Raw genomic sequence first — 18,315 nt, 5'->3', positions numbered from 1 at the left:
CAGCCACTGGGGCAGGGAGAATTAAGGTCAACAATATATGCTGACATTCATGTAATATACCAGGACATACAGGTACCAAGTAGGGGCCCAGCATGACAAAATCCAAACACCTTTTCCCATGATCCTAGGTGCCTTGTGAACAATAGTTGCAACACCACGGTTCAGCCTGCCTCCTCAAAGGTCCAGTAGTCCTAACCAGCAACAAGGGTTGCCTGAACACGACTTCATGCTCCAGCCCTATGGCAGGAGCCCAGGTTCATCAACCACACAACCATGCCAGGTGGGTGGTGTCCATAAGTAAAAACCGCAATGATAGAGGAGAAAGTGGGGAGGTCGCCTGGTTTGGGTAGGGGGTATAGCTAAGGAAGTTAGACAAACATTCAACTCTGGGTTTCCTGTGACCTCACAGCCTCCTGAAGCAGCCTTACTCGTGGCTTTGAAGCTCCCTCTCCCAGTACCTCTTTGGGGTACTAAGGCTCCCCTCTTAGCTCCAGGCATTCTTGAGAGCAGAGGGCACTTCCAAGGGCCTTCCCTGGGTTCCCCTAGGCTGCCTCCCTGACAGGTTAGGAAATTGACTCATTAGGATTTCATCCATCTTTTCACTGGCTACCTCCCCCGCTCCCCAACCCCGCCCTAGACTGCCTCACTAAGTCAACACTGAGGTCTCTCTGGCCCAGCTAAGTGGTTCCTTACAAGGAGGAGGCCTGAGCGCCGAGAAACCGAGGAACTCGGAGGCACCTGGCAGCCGGCACGCTCACCTGCAGCGCTCTAGGACGGGGTGAGCGGTGGGCAGCCAAGCGCCCCCCACCCAGACTGAGGAGGGGCGGGAGGCCCTGTTCCCGACCTGTCAGTCACTGCCCGGCCCGCAGCTGCGCTCTCCGCAGCCCCAGCGCGTTGCTCCTCCGAGGGAGATAAACATCGAGAAATCCAATCCAGCGCCGCTTCGGAGATAAACAGATGTGCGGCCCTTGTCGGTCAGGAGATAACGCCCCTGCCCCGCCCCACGCGCCCGCCTGGCCTGCACCTGCCCGAGGCGACAGGGACGCGCCTCTTGGGAGGCAGGCTGCGTCCCCCAGCCTGGAGAAATAGTCTCCAGAGCTGCGGATGGGGGTAGGGTTAGAGAAGAAAGAAGCTCGGTTTGTAACAAACTCATAATAGACCCTAGGAATCAACAGCCAAGGTTCGAATCCTGGATCTGCCACTGTTTGGCAGGCGACGGAAACTTTAAACCTGGATGTGCTCATCCGAAAGATGGGGATAACCACAGTAGCATGCCATTGGGCGTTTGAGGTGGGGAAAGCGCTGCGGCTTTACGCTAAACTCCGAAACTCCGGCTCTAACAAAGGAGCGGCTGGATGGCCTCTGGGGCTAGGACCTACTACCAGAAGCTAGGAGGCTTCCTCCTTGACACCCAAAGTCAATCACCGCTGAGCGCTTGGGAGACTTCCCTGCCCAGAGCACCACACAACGCACTCATCTATTCCACTGACACCGGGGAACATTTTCCACGTGCCACTTCCCGTGGGGAGTGAAATATGACCTCTGCCCTTAAGACAAAGTTTAGGGACTCAGGAATGACAGCTGCCTGCAGATTATACACCTCCGAGCTGCCTCTGAAGCCTAAACATTCCTCGTCCTTTGTGAGGCGACTTCTTCCCTACCTGGCTTAGACCACTCTCGCTTAACTGTGAAGGAAGGGTTCGTGGGTCTCTGGAGCTATGTATAGCTTGATTTCTGTCCTTGAGACCACCAGGCCGGAAGCTGGGTGAGGGCAGAACCCCAGGGGCTTCAGCAAATGTGGGTGGCATGGAAGTAGGTCTCCCAGAGCGGGGAAGAGGGGGAACGTGGAAGGGGCTTTTCCGGGCCCTCGGCGCACGTGCCGGCTCTGGCTAGGCCGCCCATCGCGTCCAGAGCGCCTGCTGCGTGCAGCTACAGAAAGAAGCCCCGGCCCTGAACCGGAGATGTCGGCGGCTTGGCCACAACTGGCTAAGACCGCGCCGACGCTGGCATCTTTTACTGGAGCTTCTTCCTCGCTCAGCCTGGAGTCTAGAGGTCCCGACATCGTCTTCCGAAAGTCCAGGAAATGCCGAGCCTCCGGGGTCGCGAGCCCCACGTGAGTTTGGGGTGCATTAAGGACTGCACCGGCAGGCCCCAGGCTCCTCTGCTGGCGAGGTTAGAAGGAAATGCCTGGTCCTCCGTGCAGCGGCTGCCCTTGGGCCTCCAAGGGACTCTGAAAGACTCAGTCTGCGTACCGCGCGGGGTCAGCAGGGCGCAGGCCCGCTCTCACCGCTGAGCGTTGCGCGTTAAAAGCTTATTAGTCCCCTCGGAGGATGAATTTACTGTGTTGCAGTAAGGTCTGAGCGAGCCCTTTCATGCTATTGTGCGCGTCGCGATTCAGCGCGGCCTTTGTGGGCCTGAAAGGCCCCGGGGCCTCTCCGGTGCTCGCATTCCCGCGGCACCAGCTTCGGCTGCACCGCGGTCCCGGAAGCGCGTAGTCCTCCGAGCCACCGCACCCTCCTGCGGGTCTTCCGAGAGCTGCAGCTGGGGTCGATGGCACGAACTGCTGAACCAGAGCAGCCCTCATACCTCGCTCCCCTAGGCCCTCGCCTCCTCCGCCCCGTTCCAGCCAAAGTGAAAAAAAATGCGTGTGGATCCTTTACCTCTACTTGAGGGCAACTGGACTAGGTTTAAAGGGCTATTGAGGCCGCGAGAGGCTGCCTCTCTCTGAATAGCTTTGTGCAATGTTTGCAGAGACATTTGCATCTGTTAGCGCTTGGGGAAACGGCCCCGAAGGCTCAGTCGCGAGAAAGCCCGAGGATTGTTTTGTGTCTCTCCCCCTCCCCGCCCTGCTCCGCGCTAGACGATTTTGTGCAGCGCTCCACGGGCGCGGAGCGGAGGCATGCAAAACCCGACCGGTTCAAAGATTGGGCGCCCTCGCTCTCGGCCCACTTTTAAACAATTGCTGTTAACAATGCAATTTTAAGCATAAAATCGTCTAACTAGATTAAATCCACATGACATAAAAAACAGGGGTGGGAAGGGGAGTCCTCGTTGGCATGGGAGTGCGGACGCCTAACAGGATAGAAAGTGTGAAATGCATGCAGAGGTGGAAAGACCGGCAGGTGCCCTGGCCTCCCTACGGCCGAACAGGGGCTGGACCGCTCGCCTCCCTCCAGTCCCGACGCCCGGGGAGACGAAGTGGCTCCCAGGGAAACAGGCGCGCAAGGCCAGGCGCCCATCCTGGTGGACCCTAGGAGGGGTGAGGTGTACCCAAAATTAAGTCCTGGGCTCCTCTACCTCCTCCACCTGCAGGCCTGGCGATCCTGGCCCTGCTGCTGCATCCTACCCTCCCCAAGTCCGAGGGGCGCGGGGCAAGGTTGAGGAAGACGGAACGCCCTCTCCACTCGCGAGACTGGGCAGACAGGCTCTTTCATGGAATCGAAATCAAAGTCAGGCCTTAGAAAGGCCCATTGCTATGGCAGCAGAGTTCCCTGAAAGCGACAAAGCCCAGGGCCCCCCTCCCTCACTTCGCTTGCCCAGCCCTCCTCTCCCCTCCCCCTGCGCTGCCTGGAGCCACGCTCGGAGCGCGCTCGGACGGGTTAATCACTGTAAAAACAAAGAGATGAAAGGCTCTCCAATTGGAGAGCCCTGGGCGGCCTCCTTCCCGACCTGGGGGAGGGGAGGAGGCCACTCCGGCGCAGCTTCCCTAGCCAGCCAAGAAGGCGCTTCTGCCCTCCGCCGGGTGGGAGCCCCATCCGACTGTCCCCAGGCGACGCCGCCCACACAATCTGGCGCCTCCCGAAGGACCTGAGGAGGCTGGCGGAGGGGGACAGGCCGTCACCCACCCAACCCCACCCACAGCCACCACCCCTCAAAACATAAGCACAAAGCCGCGGGCTTTTTCTCCGGAGCATAAGGAAAGGTTTGAGACTTGAGAAAACATTACTGGCTCTAAAAACAAACAAACAAAACACGGCAAAAATGAAATTCATAAGCATTGAAGTAAATGTCTCTAATATAACATTGTTAACTAGGCAAGTTTAAATCTACTAGCTTGTATAGTTCTATATAAATTTAATTCAATGTGGGATCTGGAGGCATTTTATTTTTAGTATCATGTGAGGTGATGTTCAGGAAGATGTTTTAAAGACTTAGAGTTTTCCTTGTAAACTTCACTTGGGGTTCAGGGCCATGGAGTGCAAAGCTAAAAGGTCCTTGTTTATTCTGTGGTTGGTCCTTTGGGTCCGTGGCCTTTCCTCACACCTCACTCTCATCCCCATGCTCTCGGGCAGACTGGCAAGGCATTTGGTCTCCATTCCCTCAGTGCGGCCCCATTTAGTGCAGCTGAGGTGGGAAGCAGAGCAGGGTCGTCTGGTCGCTCAACCTGTCACAGGCCAGACTGTGGAGCTCCTTTTGTCTCTGGCTCCTTTCTTTCACCCAATTTCTACCCTCCGAGAAGATGCTGCAGCAGTGGGAGGGAAAGGAGGGGAAGATAGGCACATCTGCAGGGGTCCAGGGCTCCGGAGATGGGCTTCCCAGAGACTGTGCCTGAGTTTTGAGGAGACTGCCACAGGGCTCTTAGAGGAATGGGGAGACTCTGCCTCTAGGGACAGGTTTCTGTGAGCCAAGTGGAGATTTTTTTTTTCTTTTAGCTGTAGGCTCGGGACCACCCCAGTGCCCAGCATCACCTATACCAAGTGTCATCCATCCCCTCCCTGTCATCAAACCTCCCAGGGCAAACAAAGCATCCCAGCACACACACAGACACACACACACCACCCAATCCCAATTCACTTCATTAAAGCTCTTGATTTAGGATCCAGACCCCTCAGATATTCCCATAGACATTCCACAAGACTAATAGTAAGAAGAATATTTTCACCTTTGTGGGCCTCAGTATCCCCACAATGACAGTGAGATCCCTGGAAAGCTCAGTGGGTACTAAGTGGAGGGGAGAAGTGGGCAGGAAGACTCCAGCCCTGACTTAGGTGATGCCAGTTGAATATCCCTGGACCTGAGGCTGCCTGTGGTGGGCACTGTCATCTGCTTCGTTTCACAGTTGGGATCTGGACAGAGGGAGTGTCTAAGGTCCCCCAGGGTGAGACAGCTCGGCCATCCCCAGTCCTTGCACAGAACCACTGGGCAGCTCTGACCCATTTGTCCTCTCCGTCCTGCCAGTGCCACCTTTACTGGGGCCCCCAGGCTGCTCCAGGGGGGAAGTGGGGGCAAGGCCCCCAATGATGGAAATGCTCAGGAGGGAAGTGTCTCTCTGTGAGCTTTGCTCCTAGGCTGACCCTTCTCTTGTCAATGAGGCAGTAGTTTCTCCTCTCTGCCCATTTGCCTCTTAGGGGACTGCCATCTGTCCCTGAATGCCACATCCATCCCTGCTGGGAGAGAGAACAGCGTGGGCCCCATACCCACCCACTCAGTCTCAAAAGCCCCCATCAGGGAGGCTGCTGAGCCCACCCATTTGGATCCACTTTCTGTGGTTTGTGCCCTGGGCCCTGTCAGGTCCTAAAATCCTCTCTGTGTCCTGGTCAGGTATGCAGCCAGGAGCCAAGCCATGAGAGCAACAGCTCCTTCTGCCTTTAAAATCTTCCATTTTCACCTCTCTCCAGTTATTTATCCCGGGGACGTGGGCGTTCCTTCAGCCCCTCCACAATTCTTCACAGATAAAGGTAGGCGCAGCTTCCTGCCCTTATGGAGCACCATGACTAAGGCCTAACTAAGGTCAGGGTAAGCGTAGGGCTCTGAATCCAAGGTTTGGCTCAAACCCAAGCCCACTTCCAAGACTCGGTGGGCTCCTCTGTAGAATGGGGATAGCAGCAGTTCCCCTCCATGGGACTGTTGATTGGATCAAAGGCCACAAAAAGTAACAGGTGGTACTCACAGTGGAGTAATCACTTTGAACATTATATTCCTTCAATGCCTGGCCCCCTCTTCTTGCTATTTGTAGTGTACTTATCACTTATTGAGCACTTACACTGCCGGCGCTCACTGTGTGTTTTCACGTGCCTGCTCACGGATGCTCTATTATTACCTCAGTGTGTAGATCTGACGAGGGGAGCCACAGAGAAGTTAAGTTGCCTGTCCAAGCTTCACAGCCAGAAATGGAGCCTGGGATTAACCCTCATTCCTCCTGACACCAGAACCATGCTATGAAGCCCCAACGGGTCCTCAGTCCCCGCTTGTCAATATCGGGTGTCCCTTCCCCAGACCAGCTGCCTTCCTTTGACCCACCAAGGTGGGACTCCTCCTCCAAGTCCTGGAAGAGCCTGTGGCCTTGACCCAAGTGCCTCGGAGAGACAGTTTGAGCACTCCTCTGAATGGGAACGGAGAGCCCCTGGGGGAGGAAAAGTTCAGCCTGTGAAATTTCTCTCCCCTCAATTTCCTTCTCCACCGGATCTTGCTCACACAATGCCCATCAAAGGTGCAGCCTTGGCGGTGCTTTTTGCAGCTGTCCACAACATTTAGCGTGTCCATTCTGCATGAAGCCCACACCTCTGGGTTGCCACCATCCTGATTGGTGCACCATAGCACTGCCCTGGCTGAAAGGCAAGCAGGTAGGGGAATATCCCACACATTCCTACTGGATGGAACTCTACCATGTGCTCAGGACAAACCAGCCTCCTCCAGCATGGATCAGGCTTGATAAGTCAGGCCCCTCTGAATCAAAGCCATTTGCTCATCATAGCCTCTTGGGAAGGGGAAGGAAGGTGGGCAGATGAGAAGGGGCTAAGGCTCAGCTTGGGGTTCACCCTCCTCATTGCTCCATCACAGACCAGCAGGGTCTGCTCTGATCACCAAGATCCTCAGGAAAAAAAATGTTACAACCTCCCTTAGGAATTCTGATCAAGTCCAACCATCCTTTTCCCTTTTATCTATCCTGTCTAGCCTAATTTCCTCACATTGCCTGAGAGCAGAAATGTATTTAAGGGCTCTAATTGACCAAGATAATGAACTATCTGCCATTGATTGTCAATCAGTCAAGTCCAAACTCCTTATTGGAAAGATAGGGAAACAGAGACCCTAGGAGGCAGTGACTTGCACAAAATCTGGGGTATGGACCTTCTATACCAGGAGGGTGGTGTTTCCTTAGTACAGTCATGCACTGAACAACAATGTTTTTCAGTCAACAATAGACCACAAATATATGACAGTGGTCCCATAAGATTATAATGGAGCACATACAGAAATCTGACGTATGGCACTTGATACTGACATTGCAGATCAAGTAGGAGAGATGACTGATTTTCAGTAATGGTGCTTGGACATTTGGTTTTCCATATAAAAAAATATAAATAAAAGCATATATACCATCTAGGCTTGTGTAAGTATACTCTATGATTCTGCACAACCACAAACTTACTGAACAACTCATTTCTTGAACATAATCTGTCATTCAGTTGTATGACTGTAAGTAGATGAACATTCCCTGAAGGCCTACCTCTGCTCTAGGTTTCAGGAAAATACCTGTGAGATACTCGTCTCAGGGCTGATGTGTGACCTTCTGGGGTGAAGGCTTAACCCCTCTTAACCTTTGATCTCTGGTCATTGGTCCCCAACTTCTTCTTCAGGCTAAGTGAGTGCAAATCCGGCATCAGTCTGCCCAGAGGCCACCTGGGGGGGGGGACATAGAGGCCAAGAGGCCCAGCAGGGACACAGCCTCTTTAAGTCGGATCAGTCCTGCCTGAGTGAAGGGAAGCCCAGAGGGAGAGAGGTGGTCACCCTGGGTAGGACAATTGCAGGAGGGACGAGCTGGGCCAGGCCCGGGCTCCACAAGGGCCCCTCTGTTCACATTCCCTGGATCAAAACCCACAGCTGGGATGTGCAAAATGCTCCTGGGAATGGTGAGAGGAACAGCTGGCTTGAAAACCCAACATCCCAGTCTGGAGCGGGCTCCTCCAGGGAAGGCATAAGGCCAGCCACGGTGCAGGCTCCAGAGAGCTGGGGACTTTCAGCCTACTTGAAAGAGCAAACAGCTTTCAAGTGCTCTCTGGAGCACCTATTTCAATGCTAATGAAAGACTCTTCTCTCCGCATTAAAGCACATCTCGAAAAGACTCCGTGTAGGGGCTGCATGTCCTCGTGCCTCTGTGTGTGTGAGTGTCTCAGAGTCAAATAGGGCGCAGGAAACAGAGTGCATGGGCTTCTGAGCTTCCCAGTACACCCTGCCCACATTCATCTGAATTAGAAGTGACAGAGAGAGACTTGTTGCTAACGTCTCACCCATTTAGAAGTCACTTCAAGGAGGCCAGGCGCAGTGGCTCAAGTCTGTAATCCCAGCACTTTGGGAGGCTGAGGCGGGCGGATCACGAGCTCAGGAGATTGAGACCATCCTGGCTAACACAGTGAAACCCCGTCTCTACTAAAAATTTTAAAAAATTAAAAATTAAAAAAAAATTAGCCGGCGTGGTGGCGGGCGCCTATAGTCCCAGCTACTCGGGAGTCTGAGGCAGGAGAATGGCGTGAACCCAGGAGGTGGAGGTTGTAGTGAGCCGATATCGTGCCACTGCCCTCCGGCCTGGGCGACAGAGCGAGACTCCCCGTCTCAAAAAAAAAAAAAAAAAAGAGAAGTCACCTCAAGGAAACCTGCCCCTTTCAGAAGCACCACTAAGAATGGAGCCAGCCAGGCAAAAAAAAAAAAAAAAAAAAAATGCACAGGAGATCATCAAGCCATGTGGGGACCTCAGTGAATCAAAGTGTGAGTTCCCAAGTCAGACAATCCTGGTTCCTGTCTGGACTTCACGTTACTAGGCAAGATACTGGCCCTTGCTTTGAGACCGTATTTCCTCATTTGGGGCTCACCCCCGTCATTACTGCATGACAGACCAGCAGGGTCAGCTCTGACGTGAAATGGTAAGGATTATGAAGGCCAGGGGTTTTGGAAAGCATTTGTCACAGGCCCAGCACATAGCAAGGAGTGATCTCTGCTTGGTTGCTCTTCCCCTGGGCCCTGGCTTAGCGCTCAGCACACACAGGATAGATGAGTTTGGGATGAAGATTTTGGAAAGGAGGAGGCTGGTTGTTGGTGGTCAGTATGGGTAAGTGGTCAGGCATGCTCCATTGATTTTCTTTTTTGGAAAAATTAAACTGGAGTGTTTTGTTTTAATCTAAACAGAGGCCCAATTGGGGCAACTTCCTAGAAAGTCTGACAGTTCAGAGCCGATTCCTCAATATCCTCTGAACCAGGCAGGGCTCTACCACCTACCACAGATGTCCTTGGGTCAGTGACTTGGGCTGTCCATGCCTCAGTCTCCTCATCTGTAAAATGGGGATAATAATAATGGCCTCCTCATACAGTTCTTAAACACATTAAGAGAGCTTAGCCCAGTGCCAGGTACCAGAGTAAAGGCTCAATCAATGTCATCTTCCACCATCGTGCGCATCCTCTTATGATGATATGCGTCCAACCTGCTGAGAATCCTGGTGGGAAGTGGCAACCCAGATGCAGACCCAAATGAGGCAGCAGCCTAGAGAAGCAGGACCTCTCAGGCATTTTCTGAGGTCAAAAATGACTTCCTAGAAAAGGAGAAATGGAAAAATATTTTTCTAGTGGCTTTGTCCCCCACCCCACCTCACCTCGAGACATACAACTCCCTGCTCCTAGGGCTGCAGAGGGATCAGGGTGGACTAGGGGGTGAGGAAACAGCTATAAGCAAGCTGGGGCTCACCTGTGCCCCGTACCCAACCCCTCACCTACGGGGCCACGCAGGGACAGGATGCTGACACAGGGTGAGGAGAGGGCTTGTTGCCTTGGGGAAGAGAAAGCCCTCAAGAGCAGGGCGCTGATCTCAAAGGGAAATAATGGGATTTTCTGGGATTCACATTGATCCCCAAAGGAGAAAAGCTTCTGTTTGCCTTTTTTAAGCCGCCAAACAAGAAACTAAAGCCTCTTTGAGCCCTGAGTCGGGGCTGTCCTTTCTGAAGTCCTTATTATCCCTGGGGCACCAGGAAACCAGGCCCCAGTGCCTGGCCCTCCATGCAGGGAGCTTTCCATTGGGCAGAGGCCTGCCTGGTTTCCTAGCGACTGTTATATACCCCACTGGACTGCAGGCACTGGCACCTTGACCCACAGTTCTTGCCTAAGGCCTGGCTCGGGCCCAGCTCCTGTCCTTGATCTATCCGGGATGTGTTTCCACATCCAGGAGCAAACACATGAAGCAATAGCTCTCCAAGTCCCCAGATGCCACATCCCAGCGCCCCCCCGCCCACAGTTGAGCAGAGATGATGACAGTGATGATGGTAACAGCCACAGTGACCCAGGCACTGTGTTCCCCTCCACCCGGCCTTGCCTCTGAAGATCTTAATATCTGATCAGACAACCAGTTCTCACCCTGAAGAGCTGGTCACAATTGCAGGCCTCTTACCGCTCAAGCTGTCCTTCTTATAGCCACACTCCAGACATGGTCATCATCCATCACCGCTCCACCTCCTCAAGCTTCACACACATTCACACATTCTCGCACCCCACAAGCACACGCACACACACACACTCATGTCCACACACACCCCACAAGCACACACTCACACCTACAAACAGACACACACTCATGTCCACACACTCACACCCCACAAGCACACACACTCACGTCCACTCACACCCCACAGGCACTCACACACTCACACCTACAAACACACACATACTCATGTCCACACACTCACACCCGACATCGCACATACTCATGTCCACACATTCGTCCACACACACCACACAAGCACTCACACTCACACCTACACACACTCATGTCCACACACTCACACCCCACAAGCACACACACATATCCACACACTCATACCTTACAAGCGCAAACACACACTCATGTCCACATAAGCACTCACACACACTCGTCTCTGCACACTCACACCCTCATGCCTACACACCCCCACAAAAACACACACACGCACACACCCAAACTCAGTTTCCAGCCTTCTCTCTGTCCAATTCTTCCACCTTCACTCCCTGAGACATTCCTGCACCCCAAATGCTCTCTCCACCCTTGGTCAACTTCCTCAAACTTGACAAAATGACCTGATCCTCCCCACCCTCCAGCCTGTTCCTCCTCCACCCCCGTCGCCAGCCCAGCAGCCAGAGAGGCCTCCTCCTCTCCTCTCACTTCCTCTCCCCACTCATCTCCTTTTGCAGATTTCACTTCCTAACTTGCCAGTGGCTCCTCACTGCACTTGGAGATAAAGCCCAAGTTCCTTTTTGAGATTCAAGAGCCACATGGCTTATGACTTGCCCATCCTCCCAGCGTGAGCTCTTGACAGCACCCCCCGCACATGGCTGCGTCTATACACACACATACGTATACACATGCATACACACACAAGCGTGCTACTGGACTGCACCCCTGTGCTCTGCTCACACGCCATCCTCTGTCTGGAATAGCCCTTCCCCTCCACCCATTCCTCTTCTAAGACACTTCAAGTGCCACTTCCTCCAAGAACTACCGCCCCAATTCCCATGACCGCTACCTCTTTGTGTTACGTGTCTGTGGCAGAGACTGCCATGATAGAATTTTTAGCGAGGTACATGAGCAAGAGAAAAATGATGTTTCCCAGTCTCCACGCAGTTCTGGCCAGTGGAACATTAGCAAAGTTGGCTGCATGTGGCACCCTCCAGGAAGCTTTCTTTGAGGGCTGGAGAATGCCCTTTGCCTCGTATTCTTCTTCTCCTTTATCCTGCCACCTGGAACAGTGCCACCATCTCAGGGGATGAGGATGAAGGCCACAAGTTAGGAACGGGAGGAACCTGGTTCCTGAGGGTTTCGTGAAGCAGAGGTGCCATGACTGCCACAGACAGAAAACCTGGAGAGAAAAATAGACATTTACCTGTGTAAGCAGCTCTTGTTTGGGGTTTTGTGTCACTCCAGATAGTGTCTTTCCATGGTGCCATCTCAGTATCCCAGGTGTTTTTTGATCACTGTGCTCATCACTCTGTGATGCAGTGACTTTTCATGGGTCTGTCTCTCTGGGAGATACTGAGCTGCCTGAAGCCAGGATTGTGTCTAAGTCAACCCTTTATCCCCAGAGCCTGAAGCAGGCTAGGCACTCAATGCTGAATGGAGGAATGATGATGCGGACAGGCAGATTTGGGAATGATTGACTTGTCTGGGAAAGGTGAATGCCCACCTAAGTGACATAGCACAGAGGAGTGGTTCCTAGACTGCTTATGTGCCAGCGAAGGTGTGCACACGTGCCTTGCTTTCTGGCATGCATTGTTCTGATCATTGTTTCTCGTTCCTCCTGTCACTTACAGCATAACCAGATAACACCCAGAAACTTCCCATGCATGCACATCAACCAGTTCACTCCACCAGGCCTGGGAGGCTGCAGGCTGTAGTGGACAGGTGAGTGCATGTTTATGTGCTCACTGACTCACCCAGCATGCTGTGGCTCAGCTGCAGATGCCACCACTGCTGTCTTGGGACCTGGCTTCTTTGGTAACTGCTGGAGGGCAGGTGGCACAGCCCAGAAGGATAAGGCAGTTGATAGCCTGCATAGGGGGCGGGGGGAACTTTGGCCGATCAGAGACAAAAACCAGCAAATCAGTTGTCCCTTGCTCCTCTGAACTGTGTGGCGCTTCAAGCAGTTTCATGAAGATGTCTTCCCGCGGCTTCTCTGAAAGTGTCTTGCAAGACCAAGTAGGCACCTCTGTGGGTAACCACACAGTGACTAGCTCATACACTCTCTCATATTTATTCTCCCTCCCTTCCTCTCACCCCTCTTTTCCCTTACTTCTGCCTTCCTGGGGTTGAACTTCCAATAAAATGTTAGTACTTAAGTTTTTGTGCTCTATTTTTTAAGGACACCCACAGGTATCATGTTTGGGGATGAGTAAGAAAGTGCTATAGTTAGAAAGTGGGAGAGTGATGTAATATAAAGTTGATATAAAGTCAGATGGTGTTGGCTCCAGGTGCTGACTGCCAGGCCAGGAGTCATTGCTTCTCCTTGAAGCCACTTGGGCACCATGAGAAACGTGAAAGCCTGCACTGGGTAGATATCTGCATTGTTCCTGCCACAGCTGCCAAGAAGCTACCCTGCTACAAAGCCAAGAGGAGAACACCAAGTAAGACTGCAGTAATTCTCACATCAAACTAAAAGGCAGAACTACTGAGAAGCAACACAGTTGCCATCATTGTTGCTGCTGCTGTTTTTATGTTGCACAGTGATTACACACCTAGACCCAGGAGCTGACCCATCTTTGCTTCCTAGCTAAGTGACCCTGGGCAAGCTGCTTTATCTCCCTGTGCCTCCATTTTCTCATGTGTAAATTGGGGATAATAATGGTATCTACCTCATAGGGTTGTTGTGAGGACTAATGCACAGTGCCTGGCACATCATATGTGTTTGATAAATGTTAGCCATTATTATCGCTACCATAAAACACCTCAAGAGAAACACCCACGCATACCTCTTAAATCACACACTAGCTAGGCAGTCTGCTGGCTCTGAACTCCAGTGGTCAGGGTGGGCCAGTCTCATCCTAAATGCCAACCAAAAATGCCACCTGGCAAGTGAGCTGCTATTTCAGTTGCCTATTAATGCATGAAGAGACACAAGATTTAAACAAATTTTAACAATGGCATAGTGTCAAATCTAGGAGCCTTGAGAACCCATGCATGAGGTTTTTCTAGAGCTTATCCTAGACACTCAGACAACTGTGCATTTCTTTGGGCCATAGAGACCTCACTGGCTTCCATGATGCAGAAGTGTTGACAGAGAATGTTGGATACGCAAGAAATGACCATTCCCTGAAACAACCATTTCACTTCTGAGAAAATATCCGACAAGTGTGTCCTTCCATGTATGCTAGGTTAAATGTATAAGAGACTCAGCTGAGCAATTAGACTCTATTTCAGGACGTTTGCTAAAACTAGTGAGAAATCCACACTCTCTTTTTGCTGGGGTTGTTTAGCTCATAGGATGTAAGCCTGGAATGGATGATACTATCTTGCCTTCATAAGAGCACAAAACCAGAACAGAGGGAGCAAAGCTAAGAGACAGACACATAGAGAGAGACAGACAGAGAGAGAGAGAGAGAGAGAAGCCATCATAGGAGCACTAGGATTCTGCTGTTCTTGAAGTCAAAGCCAGGTTCATGACCGGCACAATTCAGCAAGGGCATTCCAGGTTGAGGCACATCAGATCAAAGGGCTGGGACTGGCAGGGGAGACACACAGTGCAAATGGGGATAGGAAACAGCCTGGCCTGGCTAGGATGAAGGGAGGGTGGAGGAGGGGAGCCCCAGGAGGTACTCTTGGAGCCACTCCTAGGGGTCCTTGAGCATCAAGTTGAGGAGCTGATTGTTCCTCTTGAGATAATGGTGTGTGAGCAGAAGAGTCACAGGATAAAGATGGCTCTTTATCATCAAGATGGACGGGAGGGGGTGCAAAATCCAGGTCAATACCTTGGAGGCCTATTGAGCAGGTGTTTGCCTGGCAGCTCGTGGGCAGAATGAGGCAGGTGCAGAAGGTTTTGGCCCTGGCCCGCCCTCTGTCCGCAAAAGCAGCTCCAAGGCCTGATTCTGGCCCAGCTAGCTCCCCTGCTGGTGGCTTGTACCACTCCCGGCCCCACCACCACCACCCGCCGCCACAAAGCTAATCAGCTTAGGATGGCAGCAAATGAAGGCTCCAGAATTGCAGAGCCCTTACTCTCTGCAGCAGCAAATTAACACTTCAATTAAAAGCCAGCCAAGCCAGGCCTGACATCCACACTCTGTCTGGGTGAGGATTTAATTAAGGATGGTGGGGAGGTAGAGGGGAGGAGGCGACCTGGGAACGCCACACCTTGAGCTGACCACCATGGTCAACCTATTGTTGTTTCCAGCTCAGACTATGGGCTTGAGACCACCGAGCACATTGGAAGCAGCAGCGTTTCTCAAAGTGCAACAGAACTGTGACAGAGGACTGTCACAGACGCCTGTTCCTGGGCCTCACCCCAGCACCACTTATCCCAACTTCCTGAGATAGCCCAGGAGGCTGCTCTTTTATGCATTTCCAGGTTGGGTTCTGATGCCTGTGGGTGTTGAGAACTGCTGTTTCTGTAGGTTGTGAAAGCAATTTAGCAGATCAAGATGATCAGCATTTTAAATAATTGAATGAAATGAAATGGAATATCAGAATAGAAAATATCAGAAGACATCACATAGAGTGAGAGGAAGTATTAGTTAATGAATCTTTTGCTTTCGTTTTGTGTGTGTGTTTATATTCAGTTGTTATGAATTTTTTTAACTGTAGATATCAGTAAAAAGAAGTTAAAAAAAACTCATATTCACAACACTTCAGCAACAAGGAGGTGTCAAAGCCCTCATAGGCACCCAATTCAATGAAATCTTAACCATAGCTGTTCCTTCAAGCCTATTGATCCTAAAACATCATGATCGCTGGAAGCCTGCCCTTTCCCAGAAGTCATCTGCAGACAAGTAGGAAGGTGCAGCCATCTGCTGTTCTGAGGGTTGACAGGCGCATTCCCAGCCCACACTGGGGCAGGTGTCAGAAAGGGGCCCCAAAAGAGACTGCAGCCAGGGCTTGTACTGATGGCAAGAGCAGAGTCCCAAAGCCAGTCCCACAACCAGACTCAGAGCCTGGGGCAACGCAAAGGTGCCAGCAGCACTGCCCTACCTTCTAGAGTTCATAGCCTGCATGGGAGAAAGAGGATGAAGTGCAGGAAAGGGTGTGAGGCTGCAGTCAGGCAGCAGCCAGGGAGGAGTGGACAGAGGGCAGGCCTGGGCAGTGCAGGAGGGGAGCACCCTGGGCCGGGCAGAGGGCCTTCCCGAGTGCCATATTCCCCAACCCTTGCAAGGCCACGCCGTCCCTGCCCTCTCTGCCTTGGAAATCCCTTTGAGCTAGAGAGGGCAGATGGGGGTCAGAGAGTGATGAGCCCTGGCCCCAGCCCCATTTGAAATCTCGGGCCAGGGGCGAGGCCTTCGAGGTGGGGTCGCCACCTCCAGGGCAGCGGCGTCCTCCGGACTGGGCCAGCTCGTTGCTAGGGCCCCTCTTCGGAGGCATCAGGTTATAGGGCCGCATGGAGCAGCCCATCTGCCGGCTAACTTCTCACTTTCCCCCCTAAGGCTGCCTGTGACCCGGCTCCCCTGGCTCTGGCCCGTGTGTAAAAGTGGCGGGGGGCCTTTATTCCCACTGAGCCCCTTCTCAGCAGCTCGGCAGCCAAACTGCTCTTGGATTACATTTTGATGAGTTTTCAATTTAGGCTCAGCAGACAAGGGAAGGGAGGGTACGGGGGCAAGGGGGTGGGGGGGTGGGCAGGGGGCGGGCAGGGGAGCCAGCGGAATAAATGCAACAGATGGGTCCAATTGTACTGCCTAGGCAAATGAAGGAAGACATCTGTAGCTCCCGAATACTGGTGGTCTGAAACGCAATTAGCCCTCTGTGAAAGGGGCCCCTCACAGCCCCCTCGGCCAATCCCCTCCGAGGCACTGCTCACGTTACAATGGCCTTGACCACAATCCATTGAGTAGAAAAAGGAAAAAAGAAAAGAAAGAAAGAAAGAAAGATTAATCCAGGAGTTGCTGGGCGGTGGGGCTGCAAGTAGAGTTGCTATGCTGGAAAGGAAAGGTTACTTACGTTTCTGCTTTTCTCGTTTTTTGCTTCTCAAGATATCTTCTGTAGGTCCTTATTCAAGAGAAGGAGAGAGGGGAGGGTCTCACTTTTTCGCTTGGTGAGGTTATATGGACCCACATCTCCAGTGGTTATTAATCTGCAAATCGCTCAGAAACCTCAATTTTCTACCGACTTGTTTGGGAAATAATGAATGAAGACACAAGTCCCTGCAGTTGAGACTGGGCCCCACCCCCTGCCCCCTGAGGAGTGAGAAAGCTGTTATGTGATAAGACCCCTTCTGCAAGCGATAATTATGATGGCCGCTGTGAGTTCCAGGGAGTTGTCTTGCACAGTTGGAAATGTGAGTTCTACCCGATTCCTCTGAGTGCCTGCCTCCAAATTTCCTTCTTGTCCTGAGTGCTGGGGAGCCCCACTGAAGAACTGGGAAAGGATTTGGACCTCGGTTATTCTTGCATATTTATGATTGGTGGATCCTGGTAGAAAAGCGGGTAGGGAGTTCAGTACAATGGTAGGGGCTACCCATGGAGGGGGTAAGACAGGAGTACCTTTAAATTACCCTCCTGGCTTTGTTCCCCTCCGGGCTGGTCCTTGGCCGTCTGATGGGGAGATGGCCGCTCCCCCGAAGAAGGTGAAAGAAAGCCCACATTCTGGTGACCCCTTCTTGGGTTCCTCTGTCCGTGCCCTGGAGAGCCATCAGACGACTCTTGAAGCGCCTGGGCCGGTGTCACAGGGTCCCCTCCAGGACATCCACAGCAGCTCAGTGTCTCCCTCACAAAGAATCTTTACAGACTAAGAACCCTGGGGCACACTCCTGTTGTTTGTTTGGTTTTATTGTGGTAAAATACACATAATGTAAATTTTACTATTTTAACTATATATGTATATAGAAACGGAGTTTCGCTCTCGTTGCCCAGGCTGGAGTACAATGGCACAACCTCAGCTCACTGCAACCCCTGCCTCCCAGGTTAAAGTGATTCTCCTGCCTCAGCTTCCCAAGTAACTGGGATTACAGGCATGTGCCACAACGCGTGACTAATTTTGTATTTTTAGTAGAGACGGGATTTCACCATGTTGGTCAGGCTGGTCTTGAACTCCTGACTTCAGGTGATCCACCCACCTCAGCCTCCCAAAGTGCTGGGGTTATAGACGTGAACCACCATGCCCAGCTATTTTAACCATTTTTGAGTGTACGCTTTAGAGGCATTTAAGTATATTCACATTGTTGTGTAACCATCACCACCATCGATCTCCAGAACTTTCTCAACTTCCCAAACTGAAATTTTGCAACCATTAAACACCAACTCCTTATAGCCGGCTCTCCCCAGCCCCTGGCACCTACCATTCTGTTTTCGGTCTCCATGGATTTGACTACTCTAGTGACCTTGTATTAAGTGGAATCATAAAGTATGCGTCCTTCTGTGACTGACTTATTTAACCAGCATAATGTTTTCCAGGTTCATCCGTGTTGTGGCATGTGTCAGAGTTTCTTTCCTTTTAAGGCTGCATAAAATTCGATTGTATGGATATGCCACATTTTGTCATCCATTCACCTGTATGTAGATGGACACATGGGTTGCTCCCACCTTTTGGCTATTGTGAAAAGAACTGCTATGAACACCGGTATGCAGATATCTGTTCCAGTCCCTGCTTTCAATTCTTTTGAGAATATTCTCAGAAAAAGAACTACTATATCATATGGTAATTGTGTATTTAATTTTATTGTTTTTTTATCT

This window comes from Macaca fascicularis, chromosome 6 (assembly GCF_037993035.2).
Source record: "Macaca fascicularis isolate 582-1 chromosome 6, T2T-MFA8v1.1".
In the NCBI taxonomy this organism is placed as follows: domain Eukaryota; kingdom Metazoa; phylum Chordata; class Mammalia; order Primates; family Cercopithecidae; genus Macaca; species Macaca fascicularis.
This window is presented reverse-complemented; position numbering follows the sequence as displayed.